This window comes from Callithrix jacchus, chromosome 11, assembly GCF_049354715.1.
Source record: "Callithrix jacchus isolate 240 chromosome 11, calJac240_pri, whole genome shotgun sequence".
Classification (NCBI taxonomy): Eukaryota; Metazoa; Chordata; class Mammalia; order Primates; family Cebidae; genus Callithrix; species Callithrix jacchus.
This window is the reverse complement of record NC_133512.1, coordinates 128045805-128068058: the sequence shown is the minus strand read 5'-3', so window position 1 is coordinate 128068058 and position 22254 is coordinate 128045805. Positions and strand designations below refer to the sequence as shown.

General features: G+C 32.1%; 1 long non-coding RNA gene across 1 annotated transcript in view; it reads left to right on the top strand.

The window, feature by feature from the left end:
- LOC144578292 (uncharacterized) overlaps window positions 1-21359 on the top strand; it is a 136083-nt gene extending 114724 nt beyond the window's left edge. The window contains exons 3-4 of the long non-coding RNA XR_013523788.1: window positions 18961-19076; window positions 20345-21359. This is a non-coding gene — a long non-coding RNA (uncharacterized LOC144578292). The remainder of the gene's footprint in view (window positions 1-18960; window positions 19077-20344) is intronic.
- The last annotated feature ends 895 nt before the right edge of the window (window positions 21360-22254 follow it).

Sequence of the window (22254 nt, the reverse complement as noted above, 5' to 3'; positions counted from 1 at the left end):
GAGAAAAAATATTTAAAGAAACAATGGCTGAAATTGTCCTAACTAAATAAACACCATAAACTGGCAGATCCAAACAACTAAATAAACCCTAGGAGAAGGAAAAGAGGAGGAGGAAGAAGAGGAGAAGTGGGAGAGAAGGGGGAGGACGAGGGGGAGGAGGAGGAAGAGGAGGATGAGAGGAAAGTCATGTCATAATCGAAATGCTTAAAACCAGTAAAATTACCAGTAAAAAATAAAAATTGATAAATGAAAGATAGCTGATTTCTCATTATAAAGGGCACAGATAGAAAACAGTGAAAACTTGTTTTCAAAGTATTAAAAGAAATAATCAGCTCAGCAAAAGTGTATTTCAAACTGAAGGTGAAATGAAGACCATTTTGGATATATAAAAGCTGAGAAACTTCACCACTAGCAGATTTGTACTATAAGAAATGTTAAAGGAAGGCCTTTATAAAAAGGAAAACATCAGATGGAAATCTGGATTTAAATGAAGGAGTTAAGAGAACCAGAAACAATAAATATGTGAGTAAAAACAAAGTATATCTTTACTTATTATTAAACAACGCTGTTTAAGCTATTTGAGTGTTTAAAGCAAAGGCAATGTACTATATTTGAGAACTTATAAGCCAAGACAAAATATATGACAGAAATTGTGCAAAGGCTGGAAGGGAAAAAATGAAAGTGTACTATAGTAAGATTCTCATACAATATATGCATAGGTATAGTATTGTTTCAAGGTAGATTTTGATAAGTTAAACATATACTTCAAAAGCCCTAAATTAAGCACTAAAATAGAAAATTGTGAGGAGTTTATAACTAATAAGTCAATAATAGAGTCAAAATGATATCATAAAAATTATCTAATTAACAATCGTGTCAGAAAAAAAGAATATAAAAGAAAAAATGTAGAACATAAATATCAACAAGATAGACTTTAACCCAACAATGTAATAATATTAAATATAAATAATCTAAAATTATAATTAAAAGACAGATTTTCAATTTAATTTTAAAAAAGATCTAAATATATGATGCTTATAAAAAGCCTATATTTGGTCACGAGACCAAATATATTGAAAATAAAAGTATTGAAAAGATATAGCATGTTAAAATCAATAAAAAGAAAGCTGGAATGGCCATACTCATACAAAGCAGATTTTAGACTAAAAATTATTACAAGTGATAGAGAACATAACCATGATAAACAGCTACAAACCATGTAATACAGCTTCAATATACACAGAGCAAAACCTCACACAAGGAATTAGACAAATCCTCAACCATAGTTAGACATTTTATAACCTTTCTCATCATTATTGATAGAACTAGTAGACATAGAGTTAATATATGTAAAAGATCTAAACAACATTAACAATTATAATTTCTGGAATATTCTACCCAATATAAGCAGAATATGTATTATTTAAAATGAACATAAAATATTTATAGAGAGGCAATATTCTGGGCTATAAAATTGAAATACATTTTAAAGTGTTAGTTTTATGCAGGGCATATTTTGTCATTTACAATACAATTAAACAAAAATTAGTAAGAAAAATATACTGAAAATATTCTGTTCTTTCTCTTTACTTGTTCTTTCAATCAGACAAAAAGGGATAGTAACCTTTTCAACTATTTTGAGTGATTTGCCTATTTGTCTTTAGAGATCTATTAGTTTTGGCTTTGTGAATACTGGGAAATATCTGGAAAATCCCAAAATATTTTAAAACTTCATAGGATATTATTTATTTATTTATATTTTTATGAGATGGAGTTTTACTTTGTAACCCTGGCTGGAGTACAATGGGGTGATCTCAGCTCACTACAACCTCTGCCTCCTGGGTTCAAACGATTCTCCTGCCTCAGCCTCCAGAGTAGTTAGGATTACAGGTGTCTGGCACTTAGCCCCGCTAATTTTTGCATTTTCAGTAGAGTCAGCGGTTTCACCATGTTGGCCAGGCTGGTCTCAAGCTCCTGACCTCAAGTGATCTGCCCGCCTCCGCTTCCCAAAATGCTAGGATTACAGGCATAAGCCACTGTGACCAGCCTAAAAAAAAGAAAGATATGTCTAGATAACCCAAAATGTAAATTATTTAGAAAGAGGAGAGGAAGAAATGATTTTTATATAAGCAAAGATAAAACTACAATATGTTAAATTATGTGGAATATATTCTTGTTCTTTAAAAATATAAACAGAAGCTGGAAAAACGTAAAAATTCTTACTACTTGCAGATGGTGTATTAATTTATGCAGGAAATGTAATGGACTCTACTAGAAATCTTGTAGTAAGTTTATTGAGTTTGTATAACACATGATAATTAAACAAAAATATTGTGTGTAAACAATAGAAATTAGATATTAAACTTAAATTCATGATAGCATAAAATATTCAGTACTCTGTGGTATATCTTATACATGATTTGCAATAGCTACATGGTCAAACTTACTGAGCATTTCTGAAATATATTAAAGAATATCTAAGAGACACACTATGTTCATTAATTGGAAGATTTAATATTAAGATGTTAATTTTCTCCAAATTGGTCTAGAGATTCAAATTAATTCCAATAAAATTTTATTTTTAGTAGAAATTGGCAAGCTGATTCTCCTTTATATGAAAATGCAAATGTTCTGGAATAGCTGAAACAACTTTTAAAAAGACCAAAACTATAACATCTGAAATCAATTATTATTAAAAGCTGCATTAATCAAAGTGTGGTTTCCAACAAGATGGAAATATTGACAAATGAAACAATAGAGAGTCAGGAAATAGATCCACCTATAGGGTGACTCAAACTTACATGAAAACTGATTTTTGGTAAAGATGCAAAGACAATTTAGTGGAGAAAGGGTAATTTTTAAAGTGTTTGGGAATACTCAGTGATATGGTTCAGCTGTGCCCCCACCCAAATCCCATCTTCAATTGTAGCTCTCATAATTCCCACGTGTTGTGGGAGGGACCTGGTTGGGAGATAATTGAATCATGGGGGTGGTTTCCCTCATACTGTTCACCTGATAGTGAATAAGTCTCACGAGATTTGATGATTTTAACTGGATTTCTCCCTTCTCTTGGCTCTCATTCTCTCCTGCCACCATGTAAGATGTGCTTTTTGCCTTCCACCACGATCCCGAGACATCCCCAGTCATGTGGAACTGTGAGTCCATTAAACCTCTTTTTAAAATATAATTACCCAGTCTCAGGTGTATCTTTATCAGCAGCATGAAAACGGAATCATACAGTCAGCCTTAAATTTCTCTGGCTATGCTTTTCCAGTCCCTTTTACTAGTTTTGCCATGTCTCCCTGATTTTGCTTGGTCCTCAGACCACAGTTTCTATTCACACTTTTTCCCTTATTTCATCCTATCTCATGACTTCAAGTTTTATTCATCCACCAGAGTGACTCTCAAAGTATACTTGCTTTACCTGAAACTTGATCTCCAGACACAAATATTTATTCAACAGCTTCAGTTTCATGACTGATAGGTTTTAGCAAGGTAACAAATCTCAAACCAAATACCTGCGTATGCTCCTGAAACTGTATCATCTACAGTTATTTTTTACAACCCTAATTAATACTATATTCCAAATGTATGTCTACTAGCATATACAATCCATGAGGGTACATGTTGTTGACATATCTCAGCATCTAAAAAGAGTATGGTAACAATATTTGTTGAAGGATTAATTTGACTTAATATTATATTTCTTTAGTCTTTTGTCATATTCTCACCAATTCTGTCAGAGAATTCAGAAATATTTTAAGCAAAGAGTAGCTCTGATTTGTCTCTGCATTTAATTTGTGTTATAGAATACTTATTACATATATTATTACAGGGTTGTTCTGTATAATAAATGTATTCTTAATATCAGTTGTGGTTTAATGATTACTGGTGGCATAGTACAATTAAGTTTGGCTATGTTAAAGCTCTCACATTGTTTTTTGCTATTTACCTGTGCATAAAAAATTTAATACAATGCCATTTCTGACATTAGAGAATAATTATTCACATGGACCATAGATACTATTGCTCTAAATTAGAATTTAAAAGGAGATGTTCATTTATCTGGTAAAAACATTTTTTTGTATGCCTGTTTTAAAGCAGTTTTGTATGTTAAAGCTGTATTTAGGTTTAATTAATATTTTGCACACATGTGGAAGGAAGAAGAAAAATAGGAAATACCATTTGCAAAACTGACTTCAATAAATTTTATTTGAAATTTATTTAAAAAAACAAAAGTGTTTTTTGGTAAAAACTGATGCTTATTTGTTAACATTTACTTTGTATTTGTATAAATGTAAGGGCACAAGAGACATCTGCTTTTTAATGATGAAACAATGTCATCTTGAATATTTCCAATCTCTTTTGTCAACGGTTTGAAAATTAGATTTCAAATATAGTGTAAGCATTAAAGACTGCAATATAATATAGGCATGCCAACTATGTCAAGCTCTTTTGAAAAGAAAAATTCTGTTTGATTTTTTTAAACGATATGCTATTATTAGCAAGTTTAGCCTGCAACCTACATAAGCCTGGGTTTATTTGACTTACTGAATCACAGATAGCAAAGACAAACAGATCTTCGATATGTGAAAACATTTAAGAAAATTTTTTTTCACCAAATTAGAATTTGACTTGAAATATTTAATTAAATATAGGCAAGAAAGAAAAAAAAACAGAACATGAAATTTTAATCTTGTACCTTTACTTTACAATCTTAGAGTATTACATCTGCCAAAAGGTTAAAATTGGTTCTCTGGTGATTTAGATAACATAACTTTTATCTAGCCGTGGGACAAATGCCCTGAGAAGTTGTCTGTGCATTTTCTTAAGTAGATAGTACAATTATTTCGAGAGTTCAAGTGAAAGAGGAAAGATGCTCTATTCCAAATTTAACAAATTCACAAAGCACCCATCAGAACAGAATTGCTTTTATTCTAAAAGTTAGCTATAGAAATAAAGAGACTTACCAAAAAGAATAAATTCAGAGTTTGCATTATTTAAAGATTTTCAAGAGGTGAGAGATAATAACAAATAACTTTTTGTATATATTTTTAGCCTCATTTCATGAATAGAAACTTTCTGAGATGCTTTTAAAGTAGTTATCAATAAATGTAAATATTTGCTGCTATAAGCTGTAGAAAATTTCTTAGAAGATAGGTGTCCAATTTATGCACTGTATAGGGCTTTTCCTTCTTTTCTTGTATCATTTTGTTAATGCCATTTTTATGAGGGTGTATAAAAAAGAGTTGGCTGGTTAAAAGTTAGGTCTTGAATTGTCTACATTTTACTAATTTTCTTGTAAGGTTACAATTGACACAAATTGTATTGCCTCTATTTTCTTGATTCAAATTATATAATATCTTCAAAGAGAACTTTATATTTCTAGATACTCTCCTGTGGAATAGCTACTAGGCAGGAGTGTATAATTGACATGACTTTAGCAGGATCATACTTTTCAGAGATTTTCTAATTTGTACTTCATTCTATGATGATATTATCAGGGACATTCTTATGCACCAAGTTAATCTTTCACACATTAATTGCTTCCACTAGCTTGTTTGCTCCAAATTCTGTTTTTCTCATTAAATATAGTTACATAAAATTAAGAAAATTTACATGAACAATCTTACATGTCAGGTATTAGACACAATAACCAACATCAAATGATTACTTCTTTTAAAGTTCAAAACAATGCAAAAATGTTATTTATTCTCACTAATTCTCTCAGAGAATTGAGAACTATTATAATCATAGGGTAGCTCTGATTTGTCTCTGCATTTAATTTGTATTGTAACATATTTATTACATATATTATTACAGAGTTCTGTATAACAAATGGATTCTTAATATCAGTTAATGGTATATTTTGCTACCAAATTAGTCCCTACAAAGTGGCGTTTTTACAATTAGGTAAATTTGACATATTTATGCATCCAAGAGACCACTGCTGTAATCAGGAGAATGAACCTATCCATTATCCCCACAAGTTTCTTAAGCCATTTCCTGAGCATAATTTTTATGTATTTGGCATTAATATCTCTTTTGGTAAAGTATCATTTCAAAATTTCTATTCATTAAAAAAGAGTTGATTTTGTTTATTTTTTAAAAAAACTAATTATTATGAGGCACATGCTATGTCTCACTGCAGTTCATACAATGTACAAAGATCAAACCAGGGTACCCTTGGTACACACTACTCCAAATGTTCATCACGTCCCTGTGCTAGAGATTTTTGAGTACAAGTTATTTATCAAATACATAATTTTCAAACGTTTTCTCCCAGTCTTTAACCTGTCTATTTGATTTTGTATGGCATCTTTTAAAAGAGTAGAAATTTTAAATTTTGATAAAGTACATTTAATCCATATTGTCTTTGATGAATTATACTTTTATATCATATACAAGAAATATTTGCCTAGCTCTAAGTCATAAATACTTTACTCTATGTTTTCTTTCAGTTTATAGTTTAGATTTTACAGTTGACCCTAGGATTCATTTTCATTTCATTTTTGCATGAACAAAAGATACACATTTAAGAGTTCTATTCCATGGAGGATATAACATGAATGGATAATTGTTCTAACACCATTTGTTGAAAAGAGTCTTCCTGGTCCCAGCATGGTGGCTCATGTTTGTAATCTCAGCACTTTGGCAAGTTGAGGTGGGAGGATCACTTGAGGCCAGGAGTTCCAGATCAGCCTGGGCATCACAGTGAGTCCCTATCTCTACAAAAATGAAATATTATCCCAGCATGGTGGCATACACCTGTACTCCTATCTGCTCAGGAGGCTGATGGGAGAATCACTTGAGTTCTGGGGTTAGAGGTTACAGTGAGCTAGGCTTACACTACTGTACTCTAGGCTGGATGACAGAGTAAGACTCCATCTCTAATACAATAAAATAAATATTTGTTATGCACAGAATCTTGCTCAAATTTGTATGTGTTGATATTTTGTTCAATTATTCTTTCTTTAAATCTTTATGACATTGTGCTTATTACTGTACCTTCTTAGTACATTTTTAAATCAGTGCTTTCCAATAACGTTCTCTTTCATAGTTATTTTGTCAACTCTAGGTTGTTTGCATCTCATTTAAAAATTTAGAATCGTTTTATCAATTTTTATAAAAATGTCTATTGGGATTTTTACTGGAATTACATTCAATCTATAAAATAATTGGCGGTCAATTTAAATGTTCATATTATTGAGTTTTCTGACTTATAGGCATAGTGTCTCTCTCCATTTATTTAGTTTTTTTTTCCCCATTTCTCTGTAATAACAGTTTACAATGTAGGGATCTTGCTCATTTCTAATTACTTGAATTACCTGTTTATGGTTTTATGTTCGATACAAATTTTATTTTAAAAATGCAGATTAGAATATTTGCATGTTCTCATTTTTTCTCTGCATTATTTTTTACCTTCAAGATCATCTGTCTTGTCTCTTCATAAAACTGCATTGCTATCTTTTTTCTTAAAAAAAAATCTGATATAGAATCCCTGATATTGAAGAAGCCAAGGATACCCTTCAAAATGTTCCAAATACCCCCAAATATATAACTCTGGCATATTGACCATTTTGAGTTAAAGGCACTTGAAAAATAGCAAGTGTAAGATCACTTTGACCTTCTTACTTATTTCTTTCTTTTTCAAGATATTCAGTTTAAAATGTTTTATTTCATAGCTCATAAAAAAGTTTGTATGTACAAGACTTTATAGATAGGCAGCTTTCAATCGTAAATCAGATAGTAGTCTTTCAAACTCTACTGTGGAAGCATATTTAATGCACACATTTGAATGCTATGCATAAATAATTTTAACTATGGAGTCCAAGTTGTGGGTTTTACATTAGATTTGCATATATAAGACACTTGTGGTCCAATTTCAAGATTGGTAAAGCCAATTTCAAGCTGCTTATATTTTGAGTACAGGTTTCACTATTACAAATATATGATGTTTAACTAACAAATTTGTGACCTTCGAAGATATCTTCGTCCCGTGCATATAGATTTGAAATCTGACTATTTCTTTAAAACATGAGGTAAAACTCCCAGATGAATGTTGTTCTCTTTATACTAGAAAGAAAATAACAATGGAAGTTGAGCCCAAAATAATTTTATATAGAACCTATTAAAATAACTCTTCTAGCCTCTCCACTTAAACTAAACTTACTGCTCTTTGTGCAATACAAAGTATAAGCATTACGTTCTATCTTTGACTCTGTATTTTCTTATGAGGACTTTCATGTCACATAAAATTAATATTAAATAAATTTGTATGTTTTTTTTTTCTGTTATCTGTTTCATGTCAATTTAATTGTCAGGCCAAGTTAAAAACTCCAGGAAGGTAGATGTAAAATTTTGCTTCCCTTAGAATATTTATAGAGTATGTATCCATGGCAAGGATCACATGAAAGGGAGATTTCTAGAATGCTACAAAGGTAATCAGACTACATATTTAGACAGGTTCCCCTCTTAATATGGACGAAATATTTAGACAAGTGGATTTTTTTCATAATTGAGGTAAAGACAGCTTTCTGATACAAAATACTTTTCTTTAAAACACTTTACTCATCTGTGTTTATGAAGATTTAACACTAATCTCATTAAGGATATTTGCCCATCAGGCTCATGTTTCTCAAAATTGGCTAGTATTGATAACACATGGAAAGTTTAAAAATTACTGATTCCTGGGTCTCACCCCCCGTGTTTCTTATTCAGTTTCAACATTGGCTGAGAATTATTGACCCTGGGAAGTATCCTGGGTTTTCCTCACTTATCAATTCAGCCTGAAATTTCTACCCTAAACAAATACCTTGACTTTTCATTGTTAGAGATTAATGAAACATGCCAGCTGCTCCAGAATTTTTAATTAATCCTCACAATCATCTCCTGGCTCACCAAAAACTCCTACAAACTCTTGATGTAGAGCCAAGGGCAGGAATTTTTAAATCTGAGTGTACATTCAGTTGACCTGGGGAAATTTTAAGTACCACTGTGCAGAAATGGTCTGGAAATTTATTTGGAAGTTTTAAAACTACACATTTAATGTGTTTATTTAATTTACTGTTCAGTTGATCCATTTCTTATTCAGTAAGTTTAGTAGATTATTTCTTTTGAGGAATTTGTCTGTCTCATCAAAATTGTCAAAATTTGAGGCATACATTTCTTGTGATGGTATTGTTATTTGCTATTTATTTTACTATAAATGTCTGTGTTATACTTTAAATGATTGTAGAGTTTTCAGTGAATGTAGACTATTTCTTTACATTGGTGAGTTTTGTTTTATCTTTTTTTTTGGTGATATTTTCTCACTTGTTCTTTTTTAAATAATCAGCTTTTGATTATATTAATTTTCTCTATTGTTTAGATTTTTTTTCAAATACATTGAATTTTTCATATTTTTTTCTTCCTGTTGTTTGCTTTGGATTAGATTGGTTATTCTTTTTAAAGTTTTCTAAGCTAAAAACCTAGATAACTGATTTGAGGCCTTTCTTCTTTTCTACTATATGCACACATGAGTAATTAATGCTGTATCTTCTCTTTTAAGCACTATGTTAACTTCATCCCACATATTTGAATAAGTTATATTCAATTTTCATTCAAATTAAATGCTTTCTAATTTTCATTCTGATGCTTTTGTGAATAATAAGTTATTTGGAAATGTTTTGTTTAATTTCAAAATATTTGTTAATTTTCTAGCTATATTTCTGGTTTTGATTTCTAATTTAATTCTGCTATGGTCAGATAGTATATCTTGTATTATTTTAAGGAATTATTTTGATGGCCCAGAACATGGTCTGTTTTTGTTATTGTTCCATGTGCTCTTCAGAAAATATCTATTTTGCCTGTTATTATGCACAGGATTATTAATTGCCTGTTAAGTCTATTTTTTTGGAAGTAGTGTTCAGGCTTTTATATCCTTACTGATTTTAAACCTACATTTTTAGTGGTAGAAGCATTGTGGCTCCAATGACAATTGCATTTTTTAATGTCTCCTTTGAGTTCTCTCAATTGTGTGTGTGTGTGTGTGTGTGTGTGCACTTGAAGCTGTATTTAGATCTATACACTTTACAGTTGTTACATGTTCATGGCATATTGTCTCTTTATCAGGATGCAATGTTTCTGTTTATTTTTGGTGGTTTTTTAAATTCTGAAATATATAGTCACTTTATTTACTTTTTAACTGTTTTAAGTTTAAGGTAGTTTTTCTATCAAGTATATATTTGAGTCTGAGTACTTTATACAAACTTGACGTTCTGTGTTTAGATCAATTATATTCAGTGCAGTCATTGTTGGATTAAAATCAATTTTTTCTGTCAGTTCTCTGTTATATTTTCCCTTTATTCTACCGATTTTGATTTTTAAAAAATATTTACTATTATGGTTACTAATTTCTTTCTCATATTTTAATGGTTATGTTTAACATATTAAGTAATATTGACTAATTTTAGTCTCTCTTCAAACAAAATTATACTTCTTTATATGTAGTATAAGAATCCTACACTAGTAGGCACATAATTCCTTCTTTCCAATCTTTTGCAACTTTTTGTAAAATATTTTAATTTAGGATGATATACACTTATACTTTTCCTTCTAATTCTTCTATAGTCAGAAATAATTGCTTGGTGAAAAATAATTTAAAACGCTTAATATGTTTACATAGATTTTAAGTCTTTGTGAAGGTCTTCATTTTTTCATGTATATGCTGGTAATAATCCTATGCCTGAAAAGTTTTCTTTCATAATTCCTAAAATGCAAGGCTGCTAGTAACAAACTATACTAGCAGGTATTGTTTGTCTGAAACTGCTATTATGACTCCTTAATTTTTGAATGATATTTTCATAGAATATAGAATTCTAAGTGGAAAGATTTTTTTAAAAAGTACTATAATGATGGCACTTTGTTGTCTTCTGACATTTATATTTTTAGCAAGATATTTGATAAAATTGTTATCACAGTTTTTCTGTATGTAGTGTGCCTTTATCTCTGGTTGTCTTCAATATTTTATCTTTGATATTTAGAAATTAGATATTATGCATCTAGGGGTTTTAAATTTGGAGGGGGAGGAGGGTGCTATCTATCCTGATTAGGGTCCCTGATATTCTTACTTCTATAGTTTAATGTATTGTATTATTTTTGAAAAATTTCAAGCCATTAACTCATTTAATAGTTCTTATTACCTATTTTCTCTCTCTTCTCTCACAGAGAACAATTATACATATGCTAAACTATTTGATATTGTCTCCAAAAACTTTTCAGTGCTATTGTTTTTGGATTTTAAAATGTATTTTTAACTATTATTTTTCAGTTTGTGTTTTAGTTTCGATATTTTCTTTTTCTTTTTCTTTTTTTTTTTTTGAGACAGAGTTTCGCTCTTGTTCCTCAGGCTGGAGTGTAGTGGCGCAATCTCGGCTCACTGCAACCTCCGCCTCCTGGGTTCAAGCAATTCTACTGCAACCTCCGCCTCCTGGGTTCAAGCAATTCTCCTGCCTCAGCCTCCCGAGTAGCTGGGACTACAGGTGTGCACCACCATGCCCAGCCTTTAGTAGAGACAGGGTTTCACCATGTTGACCAGGATGGTCTCGATCTCTTCACCTCGTGATCCACCTGCCTTGGCTTCCCAAAGTGGTGGGATTATAGGCATGAGCCACCGGGCCTGGCCTAGTTTGGATATTTTCTACTGACCTATCCTTAAGTCTACTGAATCTTGTCTGTTTAAGTAACACAGTGAATCCTTTAAAGACATTGTTCATATCTATTAATGTGGATTGTTTTCTAGCATTTTAATTTAATTGTTTCTTATAGTTTCAATTTCCCATCTGTATTTTTCATCTGTTCATACACATTGTATCTATTTTTATCATTGTCTTGAATATCGTAATTATATTTTTTCTAAATTCTTTATCTGATAGTTCCAACAATTGGGCCATATCCAAGTCTGAATCTGTTAAGTACCTTGTTTCTTGTTGATGGGTCATTCTCTTCTTGCTTTTCTGCATATCCTACAGTATTTTGTTAAAAGTCAAACATTGTATATTGGAATGTAGAGACCAAGGTAGTATTTTAATTGCTTGAGTATGGGCATGACTTCGTGTCTCCTATGACTTTACCAGGGAATTGAATTTATATAGCCAGAAGTTGACCTAAATTTGGGTGTTGATATTATTTATGTTATCTTGGTGTGTACCACTGTTTTTATAATTTACTTAGTGTTAACTAGTGCATAAGGTGAGGGCTGGATTATGGAAGGGATTTTTATGCTTCTCTACCCTCAGCTTTAGGACTTTTCTCACTATATTCTCAAAGAGTTTGTCTCTATGCTTTATCCTCCCCGCCAGTAGAAGATTAACATTTTGTAGCCTGTGCTAGAATGAGAATATTGTTTGTGGTGACCTAGATTCAGACACAGGCAATCTCTCGGTTTCTAGTTCTTTGGAGTAGGGCTTTCTCAGTTTTCACTAATGGTAAGTGTTTTTCTGTGGTCCGGACAAAGGTGTTTCCATGACCTTGTTTTGCTGGGATACGGCATATCATTTCCTCTTCTCCTGGCCACCGTGGGTCTTACCAACTGTCTTGGGGTACAGCAGATTTGTTTTCCTTTCCATATCAGCTTAATGGTTTTATCTTGTGGAAGTAGTAATCCAGGAAGGGCTTTCTGTAGGGCTTTATTCCTTTCTTGAGTAGTGACCAGTCCCTTTCCCCCAACCCAGCATCACTGATGGAGACTTTGTCCAATACCCACCCGCCCATGTTCTTTCACCTAAGTACTCAATTATACTCCTTGGAGAAGAGCCTGTGATTGGGTTAATAAATATACTTTTGTATTAGGATACAAGCATCTCCATGCTACCACACTAATTCACACTTGACTATTAGCAATTTGTTAAAAAAAATAGATTAATTCTTAACTTCTAGCATGGTGGCCTAGCCTTACTCCCATTCTTTGTTCTGTATGAGTCTATGTTCATGTGCTATCTTTTCTTGGAGGAGCTTGCGTTTTCTTGTATTTTAGACTAATTGGTTAACGTGCAATCTCAGCTCTCAGAAAGACTCCAAAAATTACGATTTTATATGTTGCTGAACTTTTCCTTTTTTTATATTGAAAGCAATAATTCCTGCCTTCTATAGGTGGAAGCCAGGTCTGTACCTGACTTTTGATACTATGTTTTCTCTATCTTCCATACTCAACTGTGCAACTCTGGTATCAGTTTAGTACCATCCCAATGTCCATGCTGAACACTCCAAAATTTTGTCTAAGTTTAGTGTCTGAGGATCCCACTTATTCTAAATGAGAAGTAAGGAAGTGCCTAATCTGACAGTTTTAATTTAGCAAAATTCAAAAGTAATTCCCAATTTTATGTCATATTCTTTTCTTTGTATCTGACTTTACTATTTTGATCATTATAGTCTAAATCTATTTAAGAGTAAGAATAAATCATAGACTTTTTTTATTGCAATTTAGGTTTTGGGGTATGTGTGAAGAACATCCAAGATTGTTGCATAAGTACATCATTGACTTTTTACAATATTTTAAAACCCATAATTGGTCTTTTTTCTGTAACCATACCTTATTTGATGTATCAGTTTTTTAGGTTCTGAAAGCTAAGAGGAAATTTCAGTTAACAACCCTCAAAAGCTTATCTGTTCTCCTGCTCAAAAGAAAAAAAAAGAAATTAATCATTTCTCATATTACATAATTTGCCCATTTTTTTTCTTGCCTGAGCTTAGTCACTCTATGTATGGTTTATGTAATTGAAAATGAGCCTAGACACTGTTAACATTCAGGTCTTTTGAACAATGTCTGGAGGATAGAAGAATGGATGTAAAAACATTCAAAATTTACCACCATGTTTAATTAAAATTCTTTAACCTTGCATACTCAACAAATGAGTGGAGCTAAATCAAATGAATTTTTGTTAGTGTTTTTAACATGATTCTATATATTAATTGAAGGGATATACACAGATTGAAAGTCGATAAGGCATATGCTGTGGCTGGACTTGTGGCACCAGAGAACTGTGACCTTTCTAATGATGAGGAAATGCATAAAGATATAGGGGAGTTTTTCTAACTTCCTGCAGATTTGCTTAGACTTTTCCTTGACTTAATCATCAGTTATATTTTTGAAAGCTAAATTATCTGACATAAGCAGAAGTTCTCATTAGAACAAACATTCACTATCAGCCTGTGCTGCTTTGCATTTGATTATTATGCTCATTTTCTCTGATTAAAAATGATTCATATGTTGAAGTTGAACACAAATGAAATCGTGGAGCAAGGGCATCATATTAGGCAAATGTTAAAACTTCTGTAGATGAAGATTATTCTTCCACAGCAGCATCTATAAACATGCTGATTCATTGCTAGTTGCATAGAAATAAATGTTTTAAACATGCTAACTTAATCACATAATGTTAAGTGTCTCTGCATTGATGCTTACAAAAGTACTGCAAAGTCTCATTACCAGAGAATATTAAGACACATTCAATATTCTCTTCTAGTTGGAATTACTTTATAATGACATAATACTTATTTCAGGCATTTCATCAAGAATGGAAAAGTATTTACTGACTGTGAAACTTTCTGTGTCCTTGTAAAAATCAGAATTTAGAGTAAAATCTCATTAATCCAGACATCAGTATTTCAGAATGTGCCAAAATTTAGGCAAGTATTAAAATGATGATAAAACTTATGCTCTTTATAAAGAAACTGTTTGATACACAAATGCATACTATAATGAGTGAGCTACTTGGAAAGACACACTATAAACACACTAAACTTCTTCAGAAAAATCAGTTTTAGTTCACAGTCTGTTTGTTCAAATATTATTTTTATCCAATTATCACAGCCCATTCTTAAAGATGTATCATGTTCTTTTAATCCAATTTTGGTAATAATTGATAATGTAGTATAATCAAATTGTTTTTTATTTATAATAAACCATAGTTTAACCCTCTTGTAATATACATTTTTCTTCCAAATATGTGACAATTAGAGTCACAATTACATATTAAAAATACTAACTTTTAAGTCATAAATATGGTATACTTTGTAGGAATATGTAATTTCTACCCCCTATGTTACAAACCAATTATCAGAATTCTTTAGTTTATGTGTATAGTTCTTTAATTATTTTTGTGGAGTCACTTGCAGTTGCTTTGCATTTTATATGCTCTCTTATGAATGAGTTTTCCATATCTTCATTGTAATAGATTCAACTAGTGGAAAAAAAAAACACATATTGTGATAGAACACATTTATTATGCCCTATATTTCTAGGTTTAGTTTTCAGCTACATTGACATATCTAGCCTCTTTTCCAATTCAATTAATTATGTAATTGGGGAGTATGGCAAAGATTTCACCATATGTCATTCCCTTTCTCATTTTTTATTATCAAATATAAAATTTATTCTGAGCTTCCGTGTGCCTAACTAAAGACTCTATTGACCAGTTTTCATTGCAGCTAGTTGTGGCCATGTGACTAAGTTTTCACTGATGAGAAGGAAAAAGGTTGTGTGGTGTTTTAGGAAGTCCCATTAAAAGGAAGGATGAGTTTCCTTTCTTTTATCTTCCCTGCTGGCTGAATGCATAGGAGGTGGTGCTCCTGAAGTCACCTTGGATCAGGAAGTGAGTTTTTCAGGATGGCAGAATAGCAAGTAAACAGAGCCCAGCACCCATAGTATACATACCTCCGAACTGTCATGACATGGGCTCTATGTTGTTTACCCATTGTTATTTTGGCTTTTTTAGTGCCAAGCAGTCAAACATAAACTAATTGATACTCTGACTTAGAGAGAAGTTACAGAGCATGTTTGGCTCAGCCTTTCTTCTCTCTGTTCTAGATCCCTAGAATTGTCTGTCCAAAGAGAGGCTGCATTCAGAATCAATTGCTCAAGGGTAGCTTGCAGATATCAGCTGGGTTGGAGAGCAGGAGTAAATCTATCTAATTATTCATTAAAAAACTAAAAAGCACATTTGTCTTCAGACTTTAGCAGCTTATGCAAATAACGTCATCATTAATAAAGTTCATATTTTTATCTTCATCTGTCTGACTTGTATGTCAGCTATGTTGATGTTACTGACATGATGATCATTGAGAATTAATAAGAATAATCATATAATTATATACAATGGCGTACAATTGATTCTTAAGGAAAAATAGCCTCAGTCCATGTGTTTGCTGACTTTGGTGGTTGACTTATTCCTCTTCTGGCCAATTCCAAGTTATAAATGTAATATCACTGAACAAAGGAAGATAAAGAGGTACAGAAGTACACCATTATGTAGTATTTCTGCCATACAGATGCAATATATGTAAATCTCGAGCATATATGTAATTTATGACATGCAAAAATAATCAGGAAATGAGCTTTTAATATCAATTATTTTTATACCTAGAAAAATTTATGTATGTTTATATAATTTATTTTTAATAATAGCTGTATTTAACAATACTTTCTAAATTCTGAAATTAGTAATTACCATTTATATGTCAGTATACACTGGCTTTTACACACACTACTGAATGAATATATATATATAATCATTTGGGAATGAAAATGATCTATTTCTCTATAAAGAAATGATTTTACAAAATGGAAAACATTATCAAGAGACTAAGTAGATATTCATAGTATATATTTATTATCCCGATAGTTGGCTACTGTTGTCTATGTGTCATTCAGAGCTGCCAGTTGGCCACTCACTGTTGACAGATTCTAAGGACCCTGTTTTCACTAATGCAGTTTGAGTTCAGACTAAAAGCTGTGAAATGAATGCAAAAACAAAATAATACTATCGAGTTTTGTTTTGAAGAAGAATATAAGTCTTTACTAATTGGAGGATTTTAACTGGTCTCTATATATGTAGAACATGGTAGTTGTGAATGATTTACAGAAGAAATTAATCAAAGCATCACACAGGTGTGCGCGTGTGTGTATGCACGCGTGCACACACACATGAGACAGCTCCAGCCTTTGAGGTTAGGCTGGTAAACTGATCTCTCCAGAGGCCTTTATTTAATAAGAAATTAATGACCTTCCCTAGCACTGCTAGCCTTTCTCTCCCTACACAATTATTGAATTCAGTAACTGGTATAGAATTTGCTTTTGCTTGTTAGAACCTAGTGTTTAATTTAGATATCAGATGTCATTCTCATTATTATATTTGCATATCTGAGTGTAATATCTTTCCTATAGACAATTTACTTAAGTTTCGTATGAAAGCAGATGAGAGAGATGAAAGCAGACAAGAGAAACATAATTATCCTACATATAATGAGAAAAACAGATAATGTTGTAGCAAAAAATAAGATTTTGATTAACATAGGTAAACATGCTAAATAAAATTAAGTTATGAATTCAGATATCAACTTGGGTCAGTCATCTAAACTTATTTGTTTCTCTTTGGAATAAAGTAAAACAAGTAAAACATAAAAGTACAAGTTTATCTAGAATGTTTTTTTACCTTGCCCCTGCCAATAAAGAGGTACATTATCATTAAATAAAAATACCATCATGATTAGTGAAAATATTGCTATTTGGGCTTTTCTTTATCCAGGGAGCTGGTGGCAGCACCTTGGCACAAGGAACAAAAAATCTAACAAGTTGGCCAGAGCCACAAGCAGGGTTCTGGATCTTCTTAGGTCATCTCCCAGATAGTTTACTGGACTTTTCTCAAAAATGCTGACACCTGCTGAAATTCTAGTGCATTAAAAAGTTGGAGCCTGTCCTCATATGTACATACTTAGATATTCAGGCTGTCTATTGCTGTGTAACAACTGACCACAAAACTTAGGGCTTAAAACAGATACCATGCTCTTTACCTTATTGCTTTCTGAGTCAGGAATTTGGGACCCAGCTCAGTCTTATGATGCTTTTCCTCCATATGAGATAGACCAAGAACACTGGATAAAATACATAAGGGTTGTATTTTAGAGGGTTGAGCAGTATTTATCCAGGGTTGATCTAAAGTATTCAACGTGGCTTCACATGCAGCTATCTGGCTCCTTCTCTAGGAGACTCAAAAGTTCAAATAATAACCTGGTCTAGTTGTTCTCACATTTTGTTGCCCGGATTGATAGCTTCAGCATCACCTGGAAACTTATGAGGCATGTATATTCTTGGGATATACCCCAGATAAGAAATTCTAGTGATTGTGTTATAACAAGCCCTTCTCCAGGTACCTATAAGGCGCAATAAGATCACCCTGCCTGGTACGTAGCTGTACCTCTATCCCTTCAGATAAATCTTCTGCATTGACCCTGGAAGGGGTGGCAGTATAAGGAATTATAAGGATATAAATATAATACAATTTGGAAAAATTATCCCAAGGTATTATAAGATTTGATTTATCAAAAATTAAATAAAAAATTATGTCCTGCTATTACTTTTAATTACAGGTATTTAATATATTTCAAATAATGATAAAAGAGTAAAACATTATTTAACTGAAACTTTCTTTTTCAAACAGTTCTATTATATTTTTTCTGAGGATGCCTGTCAATTTAGTTTGTTTCCAGAACATCTTTTTGCATTTGGAAGGCAATTTTACTTTATTCTTTACTATTTTAATTTTGTGTCTAAATATCCGATGTCTCTGCTAACTCAAGGTGATATTTCTGAAGATTTAAAAAAGAGAGAAAGTCAATATAGTTGTCTTTATGCCAGTATCATACTGATAAATGAAGCTTTGGAGTAATATTTGAAGTTGGGAATTATGAATGCGTTAACTGCCTTTTTTTCAGGATCCTTTGATTATTATCACTCAGACTTCCGCATGATTTTTAATACCAGTCAATGACTGGAAATAAAACAGTTGGAAATTTGTAATGATTATGTTAAATTATAAATAGGTTATTTACAATATAAATTTATTTATCATATTTGTGAAAGATGGGAAGTCCAAGATCAAGACAGAAATGATGGCTAATGATGGTTCATCTTTTGTCTCATAGGTGGTGTTTTCTTGCTGTCTTGTCATGTACTGTAAAGGACTAACTAGTCTCTGGGATCTCCTATATAAAAATACTAATCCCAGTCACTTCTCAAAGGCCCCATGTCCTAATACCTGGTAGGTTAAGATTTCAACATATACATTTTGGGGGTAACGAAAAAAATTAGGTCATAGCACAGAGTAAAAATCTTACATTTATTTTGTTAAATTTTCTTCCAAGTATATGTTGTGATGTTCTTGTAAACAAAATTATTATTTTTTTATTTTTTTAATTGTATTTTAGGTTTTGGGCTACATGTGAAGAACATGAAAGATTGTTGCATAGGTACACACATGGCAGTGTCATTTGCTGCCTTCCTCCCCATCACCGATATCTAGCATTTCTCCCTATGCTATCTAACCCCAATTCTCCACCCCCAGCTGTCCCTCCCCTCTTTCCCCACAACAGACCCCAGTGTGTGATGCTCCCCTCCCTGTGTCCATGTGTTCTCATTTTTCAACACCTACCTATGAGTGAGAACATGTGGTGTTTGATTTTCTGTTCTTGTGTCAGTTTGCTGAGAATGATGGTCTCCAGGTTCATCCATGTCCCTCCAAAGGGCACAAATTCATCGTTTTTGATGGCTGCATAATATTCCATGGTGTATATGTGCCACATTTTCCCAATCCAGTCTATCATCGATGGGCATTTGGGTTGGTTCCAGGTTTTTGCTATTGTAAACAGTGCTGCAATGAACATTTGTGTGCACGTGTCCTTATAGTAGAACAATTTATAATCCTTTGAATATATACCCAGGGATGGGATTGCTGAGTCAAATGGAATTTCTATTTCTAGGTCCTGGAGGAGTTGCCACACCATCTTCCACAATGGTTGAACTAATTTACACTCCCACCAACACTGTAAAAGTGTTCCTATTTCTCCACATCCTCTCCAGCATCTGTTGTCTCCAGATTTTTTAATGATCGCCGTTCTAACTGGCGTGAGATGGTATCTCAATGTAGTTTCGATTTGCATTTCTCTAATGACCAGTGATGATGAGCGTTTTTTCATATGTTTGTTGGCCTCATGTATGTCTTCTTTTGTAAAGTGTCTGTTCATATCCTTGGCCCACTTTTGAATGGGTTTGTTTGTTTGTTTTTCTTGTAAATCTGTTTTAGTTCTTTGTAAATTCTGGATATCAGCCCTTTGTCAGATGGGTAGACTGCAAAAATTTTTTCCCATTCTGTTGGTTGCCAATTCACTCTAATGACTATTTCTTTTGCCATGCAGCAAAATTATTTTCTTAATTTCATTTTCAGATTCATTGCAAATTAGAAATGGGATTGATTTTTTGTATAATCTTGTATCCTGCAACATTGATGAAATGTTTATTTTTTTCTTACAGCTTTTTAGTGGATCCTCCAGGATTTCCTGTACACCTTGCTACCTGCTAATAGAGGTATTTTTACTGCTTCTTTTTAAAATCTGGATGTCCTTTATTTTATTTTCTTGCCTAATTGCACTGCCTTGTTTCTGCAGTGCAATGCTGAGTAAAAGTGGTAAGAAGAAAATCTTTGTTTTATCTTGATCTTAGGCAGAAAATTTCAGTCTTTCTTCATTGAGGGTGATGTTTACTAGATGTTTTTTATCAAGTTGGGGAATTTCCCTTCATTTCTGACTTTATGAGTCTTTTTATTATGAAGCGGTATTGGGTTTTGTTGAATGACTTTTCTATAGCTGTTGAGATAATCATGCGGTTTGCCTTTATTTTGTTGATATGGTACAATATAGTAATTTGTTTTTAATATTAAGGCAGTCTTCCATTCCTGGGAAAAATACTTGGTCGTATTATTCATAAAAAATGAATAATCATTTTTTAATGTGTTAAATATCTAAATTTTGTTTAGGATGCATCTATCGTCATTATAGAGAATGTGTAGTTTTATTTTTGTGATATTTTTGCCTGGTTTTGGTATTAAGATAATACTGTCCTCATAGCATGAAGTAGAAAGTATTCCCTGCTCTTTTAATTTTTGGAAGAGTTTGTTTATTATTCCTTAATTGTTGATAGAACTCACTGGTGAAGTCTTCTGGGCATTGGACTTATCTTTGTCGGTAGATTTTTGATTACATATTCAATCTCTTTACTTCTTATAGGTGTATACAGATTTTCTATTTCTTCTTGAGTCAGTTTTGGTAGTCTGTGTCTTTGTGCACATTTCCCTATTTCACCTACGTTATTTAATTTATTGGCAGGTATTATATTCCAGTAATTTTTATTTCTGTAAGACTAGAAGTTGTGTCCTCTCTTCTTAATGCTAATTTTAGTAACTTTTCTCTCTTTTTCTATTGGTTAGTCTAGGTAGCTTTGTTAACCTTGCTGAATTTTTGCAAGAATCACCTTTTGATTTTGATTTCCTCTACAGATTTTTCTATTCTTGATTTTATTTATTTCTACCCTAAGCATTACTTTTTCTTTCTACTTGTTTCATATTTATTTTTCTCTTTTTCACATTGTCTTAAAGTAGAAAGTTGGGTTATTAATTTGAGGGTGTTTTCCCTTTTTCTAAACAAATGTTTATAGCTATACATTTTCCTGTGAGCACTGTTTTTACTGCATTACATAATTTCAATTTGATGTGTTTTTGTTTTTATTTATCTCTAGTCTCCTTGTTGTCTTTTTCCTGAATCTGTTGATCACATAATTTTCACATTTCATGAATTTTTAAATTTTGTTTCTGTTATCAATATCTAATTTTATCTACTGTGGTGGGAAAGTATACTTTATTATTTCAGTAATTTTTAATTGATGGAGGCATGTTTTATGGTAGAATATGATCTGTCCTGGAGAATGTTTTATATAAACATGAGAGGATGTTTCTTCTGCTCTTTTTGGGTGTTCTATTTGTTAGTTTTAGTTGGTTTATAGTGTTATTTGTCTCTTCTATTTATCTGTTGTTCTTCTGCCTAATTGTTGTATCCATTTTTGAAAGGGGAGTATTGAAGGATATAACTTTTATTGTTGAATGATCTATTTCTCTCTTCAACTCTGCCAGTCTTGCTTCATGTATTTTGGAGACCTATTGTTAGATACCTATATGCTTTGCAATTATTATATCCAGCCTGGGTGACAGAGTGAGACTGCACCTCAAGAAAAATTAGAAAATAATAATAAGGGATGAGAAGAGAGATTGAGAGATTATGTACAGAGATTACAAGAGGGGTAATAACAGTGAGCACATGAAGCAACAGGATAAATCACCAGAGAGAAGTTGATGGTAAATAGCAAAGGGGTAAAAGAGTGAAGATGACAGA